This window comes from Cupressus sempervirens, chromosome 10 (genome assembly GCF_028749045.1).
Source record: "Cupressus sempervirens isolate cs-2001-9-10 chromosome 10, ASM2874904v1, whole genome shotgun sequence".
Classification (NCBI taxonomy): Eukaryota; Viridiplantae; Streptophyta; class Pinopsida; order Cupressales; family Cupressaceae; genus Cupressus; species Cupressus sempervirens.
In genome coordinates, this window is record NC_143127.1 from 324,559,204 (window position 1) to 324,579,215 (window position 20,012).

The window sequence follows — 20,012 nt, forward strand, 5'->3', positions numbered from 1 at the left end:
GACCAACTCTTTCCCAAAGCTGAATTTGGACCACTTTCACATGATTTTTTTTTGTTTTTAGGAGGTGTACCACATATCTAATGCCATTCGATTTAAGGAATGTGGCCTAGTTCCTTTTCTTATGTATTTGAAATTTAGACAAAATGAAATGGGGTCCACTTTTGAAATAGAGTAACATTCTTAAAATGAAATATGACCCCATCTTGAAATGGGTTAATGTTTCTTAAAATAGAATATTTTCCAATTTTAAAATGAGGTAGTATTTCATTTTTACTATTATAAAAGTTTACTAAGAATTAGATAACTTGATCTAAAGCCCTAAGGCATTGTACAACATTAGACATAATAGCATGGGTCATAAGGGATCTTATAATTTATTTTAATTGATTTCAATATCTTAGTACCTCTTAGGAGCCATTTGGACTCCTTCTAATACATAAATAACCATATTATAGGTATGTCTAGGATCATGGTCAACCAAACTATGCTCTTAAGTGGAAATAAAAAATCACCAAATCAGGGTTATGTCAACTTGACATGCAATTTTCTACTTGTTAGAAACTTTATATCAAAAAGTTGAGAGAAAAGAATCTCTAGGAAACTAAATTTAGTTTCTAAAATACTAGGCATTATTTGAACAAAAAAATTGATTGGTCAAAATTTTGAATTCTAATGCAATAGAACAAAAATTCAAAGACAAAAATAACAAGTACATGTATGTCTAACCACCTTAATCAAAATTAAAAGATAATATATTTTAATAATATTCTAGATATAAGAAGTATACTCATATTTGGATGTGACACATATCTTTGGGTATTTTTATTCTTAAAAAAATTAATTATTAATTTTCTACTTTGGTATTTTTGTAATAAAAAAAACTCTCATGTCTGACCATCTTAACTATTTCAATACTCTAAAAATTTTAATTTTTTTTCTTCCTTATAGTAGAAGAAACATAGAATGTGATGCATCTTATGGATTTCAAAAATGGTGTACCATTTCAAAGTTATAATTATTTTTGAAGTAGTGTGTCAATCAGCACTTTATGTGTAACTCGATTAGAAAATAAGTAATAATTACTTACTAAACTCGTAATGTTCCAAACCTTACATTCATGAAAAGCTAAGAACATTCTTAAGAAACCCTTTCCATTTCAACAAATTTTGGTGAAAAAAAAGTTGTCAGCTACATTTTTGAAGTAAAAACCACACAAGAACATGCCAAAACCACATTTTCAAGATTTTTTTAAACTTGAGCATATAGGCTTGGTATCAAAAAATATAAATTAGGCCTTATAAACATATTAATTCTTTTCATTTAGTATCAAGATTGGTGGGAAAAAAAGTTGGAATAGATTCTAAAATGCTTTTAGGCATTTCAAAACTGCATATTTTTCAAATTGCTACTTTTTGGCACACCATGATCTTGCACATACCCTAATACATTAATGGGTCCTAATGGTCTCTAGGACCCATTAATGAGCCTTCTTGCAAGCTAGTTTGTTTAGAAGGTTGAGGATGAGATATTAGTGGGTCCTGATGTGTACTAAGGGGTCCTAAGGAGTTATAGGACCTATTAATTACTGTTACATGATCCTAAATTATTCTAGGTCTTCAAAATGGGTCTTGGAAATTATAGGGTTCCCTTAGGACCCTTGATGGGTCATAAGGTTTTCTAGTGCTACAAATAGCTAGGATACATTAATACATCCTAAGTAGTCCTAAATTGTCCTAGGACTCATTAATTGGTTCTATGACCCCTTAGGATCACTTATGATCATATACAAAATTGGTTCTAAGGAATTATAACATTTGGTTACTAAGGGGTGTTAAGGGGTTTTATGTTTCATTAATGAGTTCTAAGGGGTACTAAGGGTCCCTAGGCACATTGATGGGTCCCTTATGCTAAATAATGGGCCCAAAGTGGTACTAAAGGATTGTAGTAACCATTTATAGTCCTAAGGGGTTCAAAATAGTGCTAGGACTCACTAATGGGTCCAATTATTGCTTAGGAAATTTATGATACATAAATATTTTTCAATAATTAATTTATGTTGAAATAAAATTATATAGTGAAAGTACATTCATGTCAAAATAAATTATAATGCTTTACATTTCTATTAATGCCTTTAACCTTTAACCATTCATTATGAAAAGTTTTATTTTCTATTTTTCCTTTAATGAGACAATTGTGATGACACCAATAGCTATCGTTAAATGTTAAAATTTGTAAAATTTTGATTCAAAGAGTTAAATGGTGTAATTTTAAATATTATAATGGTTACATACAAGATTCCATGAAATATTTTCACATGAAATAAAATGAGAATTTTTGAGACTAGATCACTTTACTTGCATGAATGTGCTTCTAGTTTTCTTGCATAAAATATATTTAAAGTGTTGGAATTATAAGGTAGGCTTGGTTACTAAGAGGGGAGGGGTGAATCATAAATCAATAAAATCTTAACTCACATCACTAATTAATCCTTCATATATTATTCTGATCTATTTGCATGCATGAAAGAATGAAAGCAATGAAACATTCGTAACACTTTGACACAAGATATGGTGACCTAGAAACCTTTCAAATAGAAAGTAAAACTGAGGTGGGAATGATACCAAGAAGCTTTAGTACTTCAATATAAAGTTGGCTTGTTAAGGCTTACAGTTGACCACTTCTAGTGATCTACCCTATTAGGAGCAATATGGACTATTAGGTCGACCTTGTTAAAGGATTTACAAACATACATTAAAGCATGCACACTATTAGGAGATTTATCAAAAGACTATTGAGTCCACCCGATTAAAGGATTTGATTGATGCACATATTAGAATGAATCAGTGGTTGATCTCTAGTATGCAACTATGATTTTTTGTTTGAGATTCCTTGTATTGCAATTATCACCTAATTGTGATAGATAAGTCTCTACTATACCATAAACTATTTGTAACCTTCTTCAATTCACATTCATCTACTTCTTACTTCTTCACATACTTTCTTCTCAATTACATCCTAGACATGATATAATGCATTATATATATATATATATATATATATATATATATATATATATATATATATATATATATATATATATATATATCAGTCCAATTAATTACCTCCTAAAGTCAACTACAATACCAAATTCATCATAATTCTCAAAGTTTACTCATTGTTGTAACTCGCATTTTGAAGTCAACTCATTCATGTTTTGACACTCGAAAAAAATTATCAACACTTGGCATACACTGGCACTTGGTTGAAGTTCAAGCTTGGTTCATACTTATCACTTCGAGTAGCTAGAACTTAGTCAGCATTGTGTGACTAGATGAACACTGAGAAACTTAGTAGATACTGAATCACTTGGTTGACACTACATGACTCGGTCAATACCAGATTCACTTTGTTAACACTACGAGCTTAGTGGACACCGTAGAACTCAATTAATACTAACATCTTCCTCACTTTTACTGGATGGCTTAGTAGATCCAACTATGCTTGGGCAATATAGTAAATTGTCTTAGATGCTTGTTATACATAGTGAAGCTTAGTATGAGCTAGATTATGACTGTTTAGCTTGGTAGCAACTGAACCACTTTGTTAGCATTGCTAAATGAATAATAAGCTCTGTAGAAAATGTAGATCTTGTTAGAAATGAAACCAATTGACTAAGTGTTAAGTCACTAGTAGACAAATTGACCTTAATGTCAAAAAATTCCTTCTTTGGCATTAGTGACAAAAACACAAGTATCATACCGAAAATCTGATTTCTCAAAATTACAAGTCAAAACCTTCATTATCAAAATTCTATGATTTCAACTTGGTTTTGACTTACTTCTATTGTATATCTATAGATTACACTATTTTTTTTATTTTTCAAAATTGCTTTTGTAAACATATTTTGTACTAAGTTGTACATGTATATATGCATATTACTATTGCCCCATACATATATCTCTCCTCTACACATATATTTGGAGTATGATAATACTTTCTATACAAATAATATTCTCCTCCTCTATCAATAATATTTCCCCCATTTTCTTATTAACAAACATATTGTCTCCCTGTTTTTGACACAAATCCAAAAGGTGTATAATATTTACAAGTTAATACCAAAGTGTTACAAGAAATTAATATGTACCTATATGCTAGGAGATTTGTCATTCTACTGATAGTTCCATCATGTGTGGTAAGCTATGGAGAAGTTATTGTCATGGATGACTATATTTTCATGTGCAATGTGCTTTTGTAGTGCATCCATGATTAGAAGAATCATGCCTTAAAATTCTACAAGTGTAGCTTGGATTATGGCTTCTTTCCTCAATAATTCTTCTTGTAGATCTGTTAATTATCTGATCTTTGTGAACTGTGTAGAGCTACAATTAGGATCAAGTGATAGCTGATGTGTACTTTCCTTCATATCCTCATCTATATTGGGTAATTTATCCTTGATTTCCTTTGTAAATATAGACATGTTAGTGAATTTGAAAAATAAAGAAACAAAATTATTGACAGATGTTTCTAGAGTAGCAAGAATAGTAGATAGTTCTACTTGATCAATAGCAATCTTCCATGCTACTTGCTCCAAAACTTTATTTTCAAATTTTCTCTCTAAACAACATTATTGACAGATGTTTCTAGAGTAGCAAGAATAGTAGATAGTTCTACTTGATCAATAGCAATCTTCCATGCTACTTGCTCCAAAACTTTATTTTCAAATTTTCTCTCTGCTTTCTATATCATTTTTTATTGTCCATCTAGTTCTTCATTGTACTTGTGGATAATTTCAACTAATTGGTCTAGGATTGGTTTTTTCTCATCAACCTCAATATTCAGAGCATCGACAAATATGCTCTTGATATCCTCAAGGACTTGATTTTCCTGTTTCCTTCTCTTTTCTAAGCTTATGTGGCTTACCCCTATTCTTCCAAATTTCTCCAAGGGTAATCATTTTTTTACGAGTGAGATTAGAGGTATCCCAATTTGGAATAAAAATATCCTCATCCAGATCAATGTCTTCCTCTTCTTTACCCTTTTCTGTTGGAATAGAATGAACAAATTATTTTCCTTTATTTAAAACTTCAATGCTCAGTCGAGACTAGTTCTCAACTATCATTGCACTAGCCATGGTGGAAATAATAGTTGAAAAACTAGGAATAACACCAAGTGTACTAATAGTAGAAATAACATTAACAATAGGAATATATTGTTGTTGATTAGTCCTTGTTACTTGATAGATGAAGTGCTAGGCACTTTAGTCATTGAGACAATCAGTAAAGTAATTCCAGAGATTGGTTGGGTGCTAAGTGATCCAGTTGTAACCACAACCAACTTGGTAGAAACCTTCTCTAAGCCTAATTACACTAAGGTTTTTCTTGAAGAATGAGGAAAGAAAGTCACACATTTTGCTACAATATTTTTTACATCAGATTCCTCAATACTTCAAATTTCTAGAAGATTTCCTATAGTGGCTTCTTGTTCTTCTTCCTCATCATCAAGATCAACATTGTCTATTTCAAAATCTTTGATTTCTTTTTCTTCTTTCACATCATCTTCAATATAATCTTTTTCATGAACATGCACAAAAAAGTCACTAGGGTTGTATAGCCCATAGATATTTTTCCATGTGGTAGTAGTGTACTTCACCATAGATTGAATGTCCTTCAACAATATTATCTACATTATTTGTATTTTGGTTGAAGTTTTTTTTTTCATTTGTTTTCAATGATTAATTCACCTCTTTTTCTCAAAGACTCAGCATCACCTATCTTAAGGTTTGTTCACTGATGTCTCTAGCAACTTTCATTACATTATCCCATTGAGGTTTGACTACTTTCAAAAGTACATCAGGAACTTTTTGTGTTAACTCAACAGGTGAGTGCTTCCACTTACACAATTTTGTCACAAGGGTATCCTTAATTTTCTTTTTCTCCCCTTGGTTTCTAGTCTCATACTTAAGAGATTTAAAACATATCATACATGTTCCCTATTCTATTTTCTTTAATCTTTCTTGAAGTGTAGGGATAGACCTCTGATATATATTTTGTTCAACTTTATCCTCTTCACCCAACTTTAGTTTCCTCTTGGATTTGGTGGATCTTCTTGTAAACATAATAGGGGAAGACTTGGCAGGTTTGGTTATTATCACATTCTCTTTCTTCATGGGAGGTTCCTCTTCCTTAGGTTCTACTTTCTCTGCATCCTCCTCTTCATCTTCTTCTCCTATATCATCTCCTTTTCCCTCTATTAGCATGAGAGGAGAGCTTGATTACTTAGCTTTCTTCATTATTTTCTCTATCCTTTCCCTTCCTCTGCTTACTTCTTGGGATAAATTGATCTCAACCTCAATTCCGGTCTTAGCCTTATAATATGTTTCAAAATATGTTGCCTTAGGATCCACAAGTTTATTTAGTAGAGCTTGAACAATATCTTTGGTGTCATCTATATTAATCTCATATTCAAAAGATTTAACCCATGCCACTCTAGGCCTGACTACTTGAATGTAAACCTTGTCATAGTCAACCATAAAATAAATATCTAGCTCATAATCTTCTACTAGTTTCCTAGGTATCCTATATATTCTTTATATTTTCTCCTTGAATGTCTCAAATTATTGTTGTCACTTAGGTTTGCACCCTTGTCCAAGGCCTATGTGCGAGGACAACCTAGTGAAACATGGAAACAACCTCCAAGCTGTGGGACTTGAATTGCGAGGTTGAGTCTCCGGAGAAGGCCGGCTTCCTCTTACTTTTAGGGCACACCTATCTATTCTCAAAAGGGAAAGTGAGAAAGAGAGCATTAAAGAAAATCTACCTAGTCTGATCTAAGGCGGTGGTGCACCAAAACAGAGTGTTCAGACTCATTTCTGCCCATATATGCACTACAGAACTAGGGTAACATCCAAAGTCATACATTCATTCAGACTTATATCGACCAACAACCACATAAAGATTAGGAAACCAACTGAATAACACCAGGAACAGAAGATTTCACTTGTATATTATTCAATAGGCCAAAGATAGATACAATATGCAAACCACTGATCTCAACAATACGTCAATGAGAGGTAAAATGATACACATACACGTTGATGGCTAAAAGAGATGATACATGATGCTTATCTAGCTCAGAGACAAATGGATTTTTACCCTGCAAGTCTGCAAGCAGTAGCAGAGAAAATTAGGGAGAGTCGACCCTTACAAAATGTACAAAATCTGCCTTTATAGTTCAAGCGTAACTGAGATCTTTTTGGCTGAAATGACCCTGCAACTACCTGCCATTGAGTACCCTGAAAGACAATCATGGAAAAAATCTCCAGAAAATTTGATCTCTTTCGCCAATAATGTCCTGAGAAGACTTAAAATGGCATCATACCTGCGCTCTGACCTGGTAGATGGATCAACAGGTGGGTGGAGTGTCATTCTATGTTTTACATTTACTCTGGTAGGTCAAGATTGATCATGGAGATCAGATCACACGACTAAATCGATTATCCTCGCCTCCTGGTTCATGAATCTATCGAGGTCAAAAGGTCAACTAGGCTCCCTATGCATCAACTAGGTCGCACGGGCCAATTGCATTTCTTTATTTCACTACTTGGAGGTACTCCCGCGGTCGACCACCCTTCATTGGACTAACCGCGCCACCCTAAAAAATATCATGATGGTGACAGTTACACTAACTGACAACCACCATCCTAGACTACGCCGACAGGATGCGTGTGGACAAGGCGCTGTGTCGCCAACATAATCCTCGAACATCTTCGCCATAGCGCGATGGCGCCTACCGTCGATCGGCCCCAATCCAACAATCATGGAGACTCATCATTATGCAACCTCTTCCCTTGTAAATCACTGGGCCTGCGGCACATGTGGCACTTCCCCATTGGTCCGACGATCCCTTAGTCCTTACTACGCCATCTGTATGAAACATGGTTCCACTAGGACACATGGCGCATGGGCGCTAACTCGCTATCATAAAATTCACGCAGCTTCTCCATGGCGAGATAGCGCCTGCCACTAATCCCTGTAGATCTGACGGTGTAGAACCCACCTCTGCAACGTGTTGGTTGTGTCAAGAAACTGGTCCCACGACATGTTCGTGCCCTGACCTAGCATATGTGGCAATTCCTTATTTTTCGTGGACCCTCCAATCCGCGACTGGGCCCATCCTGTTTGGCACCACCTCAGCGACGCATCTTGGCGAAACTTGACCCCACCGACACGTGGCAAAAGGGCACCAAGTCGCTATGATAAAATCTGTACATCTTCGCCATAGCGAGATGGCACCTGTCGTCAATCCTTTCCAATCCAACAGTCACAAAACTCTCCCTCCTCCGACCCTCCTTTTCTCGTGATTCATCAGGCCCATTGATACGTGGCGTCTCCTTGTTGGTCTGTTGGTCACTTAAATCTAACTACACTGGCAGCATGGAATGTGGCCCCGCCAGGACACATGGCGCACGGGTGCTATGTCGCCGATGTTAACTCCTGGGCAGTTCTCGATAGCGAGACAGCGCCAGTCGTAGGTCCCTGCGGATCCGACGATCGTGATGACTCTCCATTCCTTTTGAGACTACTGGGCTTGCTATACGCTGTGCACTGACTCATACACACATGGCACTTCCCTATTTGGTTTGAAGAAACATCAGCTGGCAACCCAAGACATAATCCACAGAGCGACCACGTGTCAGCTAGGCGCCATGTTGCTATGCAAAAATTGAGACCAAATTCCCATAGCGCCATAGCGCCCACTGACAGCGTGCCTTGAGATTTACATGTGTCCCCATTTGATTCGCTATCTTGACACTGGGCTGACAAATTGCATTGCAGAGTACCGACGGGAACCATCTGCCTGATCCTTCCTCACCACGGTGAACTTTTCGTTTGGGCGCTATGTCGCCGTCGAGAAATGCAATGGTTTTTCGTTGGCGCCATGGCGCCTCGCCATTTTTTGAAACCTCCAAGCCATGAAACCTATCTTCTCGCTGCCACGAAACCTTTGACCTGCCGTACTCTACAACCTGTGCCCGGACCCATCCCACTCATTGCCATATTCATAACTGCACCACACCTTGGACGACACCTGGCGATCCTTGGTGAGACCTGGTCCTGTCGATCCATGTGGTTGATGGTCGCCATGTCGCTATGATAAAATTTGCACATCTTTTCCATAGCGAGATGGCGCCATCCGCTGATGCGACCAAATCCGATGATCGTGAGGACTCGTCGTACCTCATGCTTCTGCCCTCCATGTCGATACACTTGGCATCGCTTTGAGACATGGCCCCACCTAACACGCGTCACCAGGGTGCAGTGTCACTGTCATAACCCTCGCGCAACTCCTCCATATTGCGATGGCGCTTACCATTGATTTGAGCTGATCCGATGGTGGTGAACATAAGCCCCGACTATGTTAGCCGTGCCGAAAGGAACTCTGACTTGGCACACGTGGTTTCTCCTGATTCGTCGCCGCAACACCTGATTTCATCGGTCGTCAAAATTTGCTGCCATGACTATTTCTGCCAGGCGCTATGTCGCTATGGAGATTTTCTGGCTGATTTGCGATAACGACATTGCGCCAATGGTGTTAAGAACTTTTTCTGACCCATAAAATGCCAGAATCACCCCTGCAACGTGTCGCCAGGGCATCATTGCACTATAATAAATATCATGCATTTCCCTTTAAGCATGATGGCGCCAACTGTTAATCTACTTAGATCTGAGGGCTAGAACTTGCAGTTTGTAACATTAAAACACTTACTCTGAGACTAACCGTTGAATAAGCCATGCGTTTGAATCTAAATCCTTGGTGGTAAAACTAGAGGTAACACTTATGGCGACTCGTAGGGGGCATGAGCCTTCTCAATGCATGACCAGTGCCTGAGAATAATCCATTGGGCCATAGAGTTAGAAAAGAGGGCCCAAAAGTTACGGAACTGAGAGCTGCAAGAAACCCTAACCCTTAATGAGGAAATAAAAACATTAAAGAACTGTTGAACTCTAGCTCTGTCTTGCAACTTGAAAACAAAAAACAGGACCTCCTCAGCAACCTAAGACTTGTCAAAACTTCAGGAACTGGCGACTCAAGAAGTGAGCCATGTGCACGTGCACTTATTGTAAAACAGGAACAATAGGAAGCAACTAAACTAGCTATGTACATGGATTCACAACTTTTAGAAACAAGGCTTCAAATGGATCCCATTGACTGGAATGGGTAGAATTTCACTATTTGGCCTGCTCAGCTAGAATGCATTGGCCTGTTTGCAACTGGAAATCAGATAAGGGCCACTCCATAGTGGATCAAATTTGGAGTGCCTTCCTGGTTTTTCTCTGTCTGAGTCCCACTTGAGAACTAAATCTCCTTCTTTGAAGATTCTGGCCCTTGCCTTCTTATCAAAACTCTTCTTCATCTGCTGCTGGTGTATCTCCAGGGTTTGCATAGCTTTGTTTCTCTTTTCTTCCAGTTCAATCAACTCTGCCATTCTCACTGACATGGGACTATTTTCAACCAATTCCAGCTGATGAGCCAACTCCAAGGATGGGAATTCCAATGAGATTGGAAGTCTGGCCTCCCTACCATATACCAACACAAAAGGTGAATTCCCAATAGACCTCTTGTGTGTTATCCTATCAGCCCACAGAGCAGTCCTTAATTTTTAATGCCAGCTTATGATTCTGATCAGATTCTTATTGGAGGATTCAGCCAAACCATTACCCTACGGGTAGTAATTTGATGATGTGCTCAGATAGATATTGTGACTCATTGCCCATGCACAAATCTGGGTTCCAACAAAAGATTTGGCATTATCTGAGATGATAGTAGAAGGAGCTCCAAACCTAGATACAATTCCATCAAGGAATTCAACAACTGATGGCTCTGTAGCATCCTTCAAGGCAACTGCGCTAGATCCATTTATGACCTGCGCTAGATGGAGGATTAATGGGGCCTATGAAATTCAACCCCCATTGGGTGAAGGGCTGATCCACCTGAATGGGGTGAAGAGGAAGAGTTGCAAGTCTTTGTTTACCTGAGAAAAAGGCACATTTCTCACATTTTCTCATATACCTATAACAATCATGGAACAGAGATGGCCAGTAATACCCAGCCCTCATGATCTTCATGGCGGTTGTTTTTGCAGAGAAGTGGCCACCATCAGGGCCATCATGAAGTTCTTTAATCATCCTCTCAACCTGATCTTCTTTAATACATCTCAACAGGGTCCCATTAAAATCCCTCCTAAATAGGATATCATCAATCACAACATAGGGAATGGATTGCAGTCTATATTGTCTTCTTTTAGCTCTATCCAATCCCTAAGGGTATCCATTCCCAGATAAAAAGTTCCTAATGTCCTCCATCCTGCTCCTTGGGGCATTAACATTTATTTCCTCTTGCTGCTCTGCAATTACCATAGTAGTCCCTTCATCTGAATCCTGACCTGATAACATTTCCTTGCATAATCCTCTCCCTCTTACCAACTTGGTAATTTGAATATCAACATCATATTCCATTACCCTAGTGATCCATCCAGCTCTATTTTCACCGATGTCCTTGCTTAACAAGAAATCCTTTACACTCGCATGGGGCACCAACAAATTGATCCTATTGTGGGATAAGAGGTGTCTAAATTTCTTCAAAGCTCTAATGACTACAAGGGCTTTCTTCTCGAAAAAGCTATACTTATCTTCATACTCCTTGAGTCCTTCACTAAAGAAGGCTATGGGCTGCTCCTCATTCTTGTCATTTGTCTGAGTCAAGACAGCAGAAACACTTGACTCGCCACCTAAAGTGTAGAGGATGAAATCTTTCTCAAAATTTGGGTTCATGAGAGTGGGGGCTGAGGCTATGGCTGCCTTAATTTCTTCAAAACTCTCCTTCCCCTCCTTGGTCCATGAGAAGACCATATCTTTCTTAAGCATGGCTGTGAGGGGTTTCACCATGATGGCAAGATTAGGAAAAAACCTTCTTACAAAATTTATCCTACCAAGGAAACTTTGCAGCCCTTTCTTGTGTTTAGGGAGGGGAAGGGAAAGTATGGCTTTTGTTCTTTCTGGATCAATGGTCAACCCATCCTTAGATACAATGTGTTCCAGTAATTTTCCTTGGCTTGTAGCAAAGACACACTTGGCTGGGTTGAGGGAAACCCAAAACTCTCTACATCTTAGAAATACCTGTCTCAAATGATCAAGGTGATCTTTTATATTCTTGGAATATACAGTTATATCATCAAGGTATACTAAGAAAAACTTGTCGATTAATCTTTTGAAAGCTACCTCCATTGCCTTTTGGAATGTGGCACTTGCATTTGTTAGTCTGAATGGTATCTTGCAATAAGCATAGGTGCCCCATTTAGTAGTAAATGTTGTCTTATATCTGTCAGATTCTTTAACCAACACTTGGTTATAACCAAAAAATCCATCAAGAAAAGAGAACCTCCTTGACCCACTGACCTTGGACAGAATTTGCTCCATAGAAGGGAGAGGATGGTGTTCCTTGAGGGAAGCCTAATTAAGATCCCTAAAGTCCACACGCAATCTGATTTCTCCATTCTTCTTCCTTACAGGGACAAGGTTAGCCACCCATGATGAGGGTTTGATAGGAAAAATTATGTTAGCTTCAATCAACTTGGATAGTTCCTTCCTCATTAAGAGTTCAATCTTGGGATTCACTGGCCTCTATTTTTGCCTTACTGGTTTGACCCTATCAACCAAATCTATGGTATGCTGAAACAAACTAGGGTCAAACCCCTTTAAGTCATCATATGACCAAGCAAACACATCATTAAATTCTTGACATAGATGAATGAAATTTTCTTGCTCAACCTCAGAACATACCTTCCCCATGTTAAGAGATTTTCCATTAGCAATAGTAACTGGAGCATGATCATCCTTTTCTACAGCTAGATTTATTCCTTTGCCTCTTGTCTGATCATCAAGATTAAAGACACTCTCCAAGGTAATGAGACCCTTGGGAAACTTGTTGGAACTGAGGTGAATGATCCGATCACCATACTGATCTTGTAGTCTTAACTGATTTCTTTCTGAAAATTTTGCTTCATTCTGCAAGAAACTCACAATTTGCTCATCGGACTCAAACAACTGCCAATGAGTATTATTATCAGGAACAGTAGGCCTTACTACCACCCTTATTTGTTGCTTCCTCTCTTTCTTGAGATTCCCTGGCACATCATAAGATGCACCCACTGCTGCAAGTCTATCAGCATATTTGTTTTCTTTCCTAGGAATGTTTTGGATATTAAATGCTTGGAAACCCTCAAGCAAATCCCAGACTCTGTGTTTGTAAGACTTGAGCAGGCCATTTTTGGTGATATTCTGATTTCTCACTTGGTTCACTAGCAACTCACTTTCTCCATATACTTTCAAGGCTTGAATTCCCCTCTTTTGGGCAAGTAGGAGACCTTGGATCAAGGATTCATACTCAGCCACATTATTGGTACAACTGAATTGGAGCCTAAAAGAGAAGTAGTATCTTATTTGTGCAGGAGAGATCAACATAACACCGACCCCTGATCCATTTCTATTCCTTGAGCCTTCAAAGTACATACTCCATATTCCACTTATGTCATCATTACCTCCAACAAGATCATAAACTTGAGCCTCCTTCTCTATTATGCAATATGTACTAAGGCCTGTCTCAAGAGTTTTTGGCATAGGTTCAAACTGACATGTATTTGCCCACTCATCTAAGAAGAAATTAGGAATCTCTACTATGGAGGTGGCAGGCTCTTTTACCATGTCATTTTCATCCATCTCAAAAATAGGGCAATTCATATTAATGAAGTTGGGAGTGTAGGGTTCAGTGTGATGAAGGGCTTGAGGTTCTGCTCTAATTGAAGCATTGGCCCCATATCTTGTCTTAAATGACATATAAGACCAATCAGCAGATATGAATCCACCTATTTGGGCAGTGAAGTCTCTTGAAAGATAGATGGCAAAATAGGGCTTGACTTCAACAACAAATATGTCTTGAATCACAGTACAACTAGGGCATGCATGTAGGGCCATTTCCACATTCCTAAGGATGCCTACGATTTTGACAGTACTCCCATCTAGTTGTAACACATCCCTAATAATGGGCTCATATTTCATTCCTAAAGCATCAGCAACACACCTAGGCATTATTGAGCTGCTAGCCCCTGAATCTATCATGCAACTATGGACTAACTTGCCCCCTATAATCAGAGAAACATAGAATGGAGGAGGTCTAACCTTTTTATTTGTCTCCACGTCACCTGATGGTTGTACTAAATTAGTGTCACCCTCCATGGTAGATGAATGATCTTTGGGCTCAATCTTTTCCAATTCTTGTTGCAGCATCCTTTTCTGCATTAGTATGGTGGCAACTGCATCCCACATGGAAATTCTTACATTGGTTTTCTTCATTTGCTCTACCAAACTCAAGGGTGCATTAGGAATTTTGGCAGAAACTTTGGGAGCTGTACCCATGAGAGGCCAAGATGAAGCAACATAGTGATCACTTGCATCCTCCTTTCTTGGACCTTGCCTTTGTTGTTGTGAAGTGTTTGTCTGCTCATTTACTTTTTGTGTATGAGGTATAACACTCGAAGTTGAGGCCTGCTCAGGAGAAAGGGGGGCAGTATGTTCCATAGCTCTCCTCTTGCTTCTTGTGTTATGAGCAACGGAATCCTAGTTTACATTACAATGCTCCTCCATCTGGTGATTCATAAAAGAGAAATCACCCTACCTCTGAACATATGAGGCCTCCTTGGGATGATCTTCCTTGTGTGATTGCTTTACTGCAGAATCTTGGACAGTTAGGGCCGAATAAGATTCTTCTTTCTGACATAGGCAGTAGGTATAAGAATAGTTACATAAAGGACAGAAGTCTTGATCTTGGGCTAAGTTATTTTGAGGAACTAAAGCTCTACTCTGATTTGAGCTTGAAGCAGTAGCATGACTATTTTGCCTATTCTGATCAAAAGAGCTATTCCAATGATTAGGAGGCCTACCACCACTTAGAGCCTGATGTTGTAATTGGGGGGGCTTGCCACTTTGGGCTTGCTGCCTTTCTAAGGCCACCAACTTGTTACTCATTTTTTGTATTAGAGAAAAACTATCCTCTAATCTCTTCCCTTGGTCCTTCAACTCCTTCCCTTGCTCTTGCAATTTTTTATCCAGAGTCCTCTCTCTTTTATCTGTATTCAGCACTAGACCTTGGAGCATTTCCTTGAGTTCCTCTATTTCGTTTGAGGATGTGGAAGCTTGGGGAACTAGAGTAAGGGCTTGTGATATAGAAATTGTAGGAAGAGGGGCTATTGCTTGTTGGTGGTTGGGAACATCAAGAAAGAAAGGCATAGGAGGCCTTGGAGCCAACTTCCCACCTTGTATTAGGATATTCTCAGCTTTTATAGCTGTCTCATAAGCATTCAGTAATGTATCTCCTCCCATAGTTTGGATTGTGGTGGCAATGTCACTGTTGAAAGCTCTAAGGTAATGCAAGAAGGCATTACCAGGAGTAGGTTTCACTATAGTAGGTATTCTATCCCATGTCTTTTGGAATCTGTAATTAAAATCAGTCATACATTCATGGGGGGCTCTTTTTATTGTAGTCAGTTGCTCTAGTAGTGACAAATGGTCACTCTTATCCTCAAAATGTTTGCATAATCCTTCTCCTAGTCCATCCCAATCAGTTATGGAACCATGAGCTAAGCCTCTATACCACTGTAATGCTTTTCCTTTTAAAGATGAGGCTAGAAATCTGACGGCAACATCATCTTCTGTAATACCATGAATATTGCAGACATTCGCTACCTCTTGGATATCCTCTAGAGGGGAAATAGAAGTTTCACAAATAAAATCAGGTATACTTTTTAGTGCAGATACTGGTATATCATGTCTTTGGGCTAACAACAAAGGACTTCCATCGTTAAATGTGGCAAAAGCATGAACTCTTGGTTGTGCCATATAAACAAGTGTTCTATTGATGAGTGTTGATGGAAATCTAGACTAAGTTCGAACAGTAGGGGGAGTAGAGACAGATCTTATAGGTACATCAACTGTTATTCTACCCCTAACTGGTGATAATGAAGTTCTAGTCCTTCTTCTCCTAGGATTTGAAAGAGAAAGCTCTTGATATTGAAATTTGCCTCTAGAAGACGCCCTTGTTTCAGTCCTGGGCATGAATTACTGCAAACTTGGTTTGGAACTAGAATTTTTTATGTTCGGAGTCACCAAGTACTTGAAGAACTAGCCTCTTAAAGGCTCAAAAATTGAAGCCAGCACTGCTTCTTTAGCATTTATCTCTAGAATTCTTTCTTCTTGACACCAGTAGACCTAAAATCTTCTGATATGGGTCCCACCGGGCATGCCAAAAACTGTTGTCACTTAGGTTTGCACCCTTGTCCAAGGCCTATGCACGAGGACAACCTAGTGAAACATGGAAACAACCTCCAAGCTGTGGGACTTGAACTGCAAGGTTGAGTCTCCAGAGAAGGCCGGCTTCCTCTTACTGTCAGGGCGCACCTATTTATTCTCAGAAGGGAAAGGGAGAAAGAGAGCATTAAAGAAAATCTACCTAGTCTAATCTAAGGCGGTGATGCACCAAAACAGAGTGCTCAGACTCATTTCTGCCCATATATGCACTATAGAACTAGGGTAACATCCAAAGTCATACATTCTTTCAGACTTATATCGACCAACAACCACATACAGATCAGGAAACCAACTGAATAACACCAGGAACAGAAGATTTTAGTTGTATATTATTCAATAGGCCAAAGATAGATACAGTATGCAGACCACTGATCTCAACAATACGTCAATGAGAGGTAAAATGATACACATACACGTTGATGGCTAAAAGAGATGATATAGGATGCTTATCTAGCTCAGAGACAAAGGGATTTTTACCCTGCAAGTCTACAAGCAGTAGCAGAGAAAATCAGGGAGAGTCGACCCTTACAAAATGTACAAAATCTGCCTTTATAATTCAGGCGTAACTGAGATCTTTTTGGCTGAAATGACCCTGCAACTACCTGCCATTGAGTACCGTGAAAGACAATCATGGAAAAAATCTCCAAAAAATTTGATCTCTTTCGCCAATAATGTCCTGAGAAGACTGAAAATGGCGTCATAACTGCGCTCCGACCTGGTAGATGGATCAACGGGTGGGTGGAGTGTCATTCTGTGTTTTACATTTACAATGGTAGGTCAAGATTGATCATGGAGATCAGATCGCACAACAAAATTGATTATCCTCACCTCTTGGTTCATGAATTCGTCGAGGTCAAAAGGTCAACCGGGCTCCCTATGCATCACTAGGCCGCACAGGCCAATTGCATTTCTTTATTTTGCCACCTGGAGGTCCTCCCGCGGTCGACCACCCTTCATTGGACTAACTATGCCACCCTGAAAACTATCATGATGGTGACGGTTACACTAACTTCCAACCGCCATCCTAGACTATGCCGACAAGATGCGTGTTGACAAGGCGTTGTGTCACCAACATAACCCTCGCACATCTCTGCCATAGCGCGATGGCGCCTACTGTCGATCGGCCTCGATCCAACGATCATGGAGACTCGTCATTCTGCAACCTCTTCCCTTGTAAATCACTAGGCCTGCGGTACATGTGGCACTTCCCCATTGGTCCGATGATCACTTAGTCCTTACTGCACCAGCTATATGAAACATGGTTCCACTAGGACACATGGCGCACGGGCGCTAACTTGCTATCATAAAATTCACGCAACTTCTCCATGGCGAGATAGCGCCTGCCGCTAATCCCTATAGATTTGACGGTGTAGAACCCACCTCTGCAACATGCTGGTTGCGTCAAGAAACTTGTCCCACGACATGTCCGTGCCCTGACCTGGCATATGTGGCAATTCCTGATTCGCCGTGGACCCTCCAATCCGCGACTGGGCCCATCCTGTTTGGCACCACCTCGACGACGCATCCTGGAAAAACTTGACCCCACCGACACATGGCAAAAGGGTGCCAAGTCGCTATGATAAAATTTGCACATCTTTTCCATAGTGAGATGGCACTTGCCATCGATCCTTTCCAATCCGACAGTCACAAAACTCTCCCTCTTGCGACCCTCCTTTTCTTGTGATTCGCCGGGCCTATTGATATGTGGCATCTCCTCATTGGTCTGTTGGTCACTTAAATCTAACTACACCGACAACATGGAATGTGGCCCCGCCAGGACACGTTGTGCACAGGCGCTATGTCATCGATGTTAACTCCTGGGCAGTTCTCGATAGCGAGATAGCACCAGTCGTAGGTCCCTGCAGACCCGACGATCGTGAAGACTCGCCATTCCTTTTGAGACTACTGGGCTTGTTGTATGTTGTGCACTGACTCATACACACATGGCACTTCCCTATTTGGTTTGACGAAACATCAGCTGGCAACCCAAGACCTAATTCATAGAGCGACCACGTGTTAGCTAGGTGCCATGTCGCTATGCAAAAATCGAGACCAAATTCCCATAGTGCCATAGCACCCACTGACAGCGTGCCTTGAGATTTACACGTGTCCCCATTTGATTCGCTATCTTGACATCGGGCTGACAAATTGCATTGCAGAGTACCGACAGGACCCATTTGCCTGATCCTTCCTCGCCACGGTGAACTTTTTGTTTGGGCGCTATGTCACCATCGGGAAATGCAATGGTTTTCTATTGGAGCCATGATGCCTCGCCATTTTTTGAAACCTTCGAGCCGTGAAACCTGTCTGCCCACCGCCACGAAACCTCTGACCTGCCGTACTCTGCGACCTGCGACTGGACCCATCCCACTCATTGCCATATTCGTAACTGCACCACACCTTGTCCATGACACCTGGCGATCCTTGGAGAGACCTGGTCCTGTAAATCCACATGGCAGATGGTCGCCATGTCGCTATGATGAAATTCGCACATCTTCGCCATAGCGAGATGGTGCTATCCACTGATGCGACCAAATCCAACGATCATGAGGACTCGTCGTACCTCATGCTTTCGCCCTCCATGTCGATACACCTGGCATCACTTTGAGACACGTCCCCACTAGACACATGTCACTAGGGTGTGATGTCACTGTCATAACCCTTGCGCAACTCCTCCATAGCGCGATGGTGCTTATCGTTGATCCGAGCTAATCTGACGGTGGTGAACATAAGCCTTGACTATGTTAGCCATGCCGACAGGAACTCTAACTTGGCACACGTGGTTTCTCTTGATTTGTCGCCGCAACACCTGATTCCGCTGGTCGTCAAAATTCGCTGCCGTGACTATTTCCGTCGGGCGCTATGTCGCTATGGAGATTTTCTAGCCGATTTGCGATAACGACATAGTGCCAAGGGCGTTAAGAACCTTTTTTGACCCGCGAAATGCCAGACCCACCCTTGCAACGTGTCGCCAAGGCGTCATCATGCTATAATAAATATCATGCATTTCCCTTATAGTGCGATGGTGCCAACCGTTAATCTACTTAGATCTGACGGCCAGAACTTGTAGGTTTTAACATTAAAACACTTACTCTGAGACTAACCGTTGAATAAGTCATGCGTTTGAATCTAAATCCTTGGTGGTAAAACTAGAGGTAACAAGTATTATCCATAATTCTATCTAATTTTTCTCTCATTTCTTGTATAAATTCATTAATTTGGTATAATACTACAGTATCTTTCTTCCATAGTACAATCCCTTTAGAAGGGAAAAACTTTTGAACAACAAAAAATAAACACGTCAAGAGAGAACCAAACTTACATGGATATTCTTTGATACTTTCATATTCTCCATATTCTCGCTCAATTGATTTTGTAGTAGCTCAAGAAGGTTGAATGATAAAATTTTCTTTACTACCTTGTATGCCAGGTCAACTACTTCACATGATAAGTTGTTCAACCAGCTTGAGGTATAGATTTTGTGAGCTATCAGATGGATGCCAAAATTCAATTCCATGTCAGTTACACCACTTATTTTCATGCCTCTTCCATCGCATTCAGCTAAAGTCTATTTTGCCAATTCAACCCAAC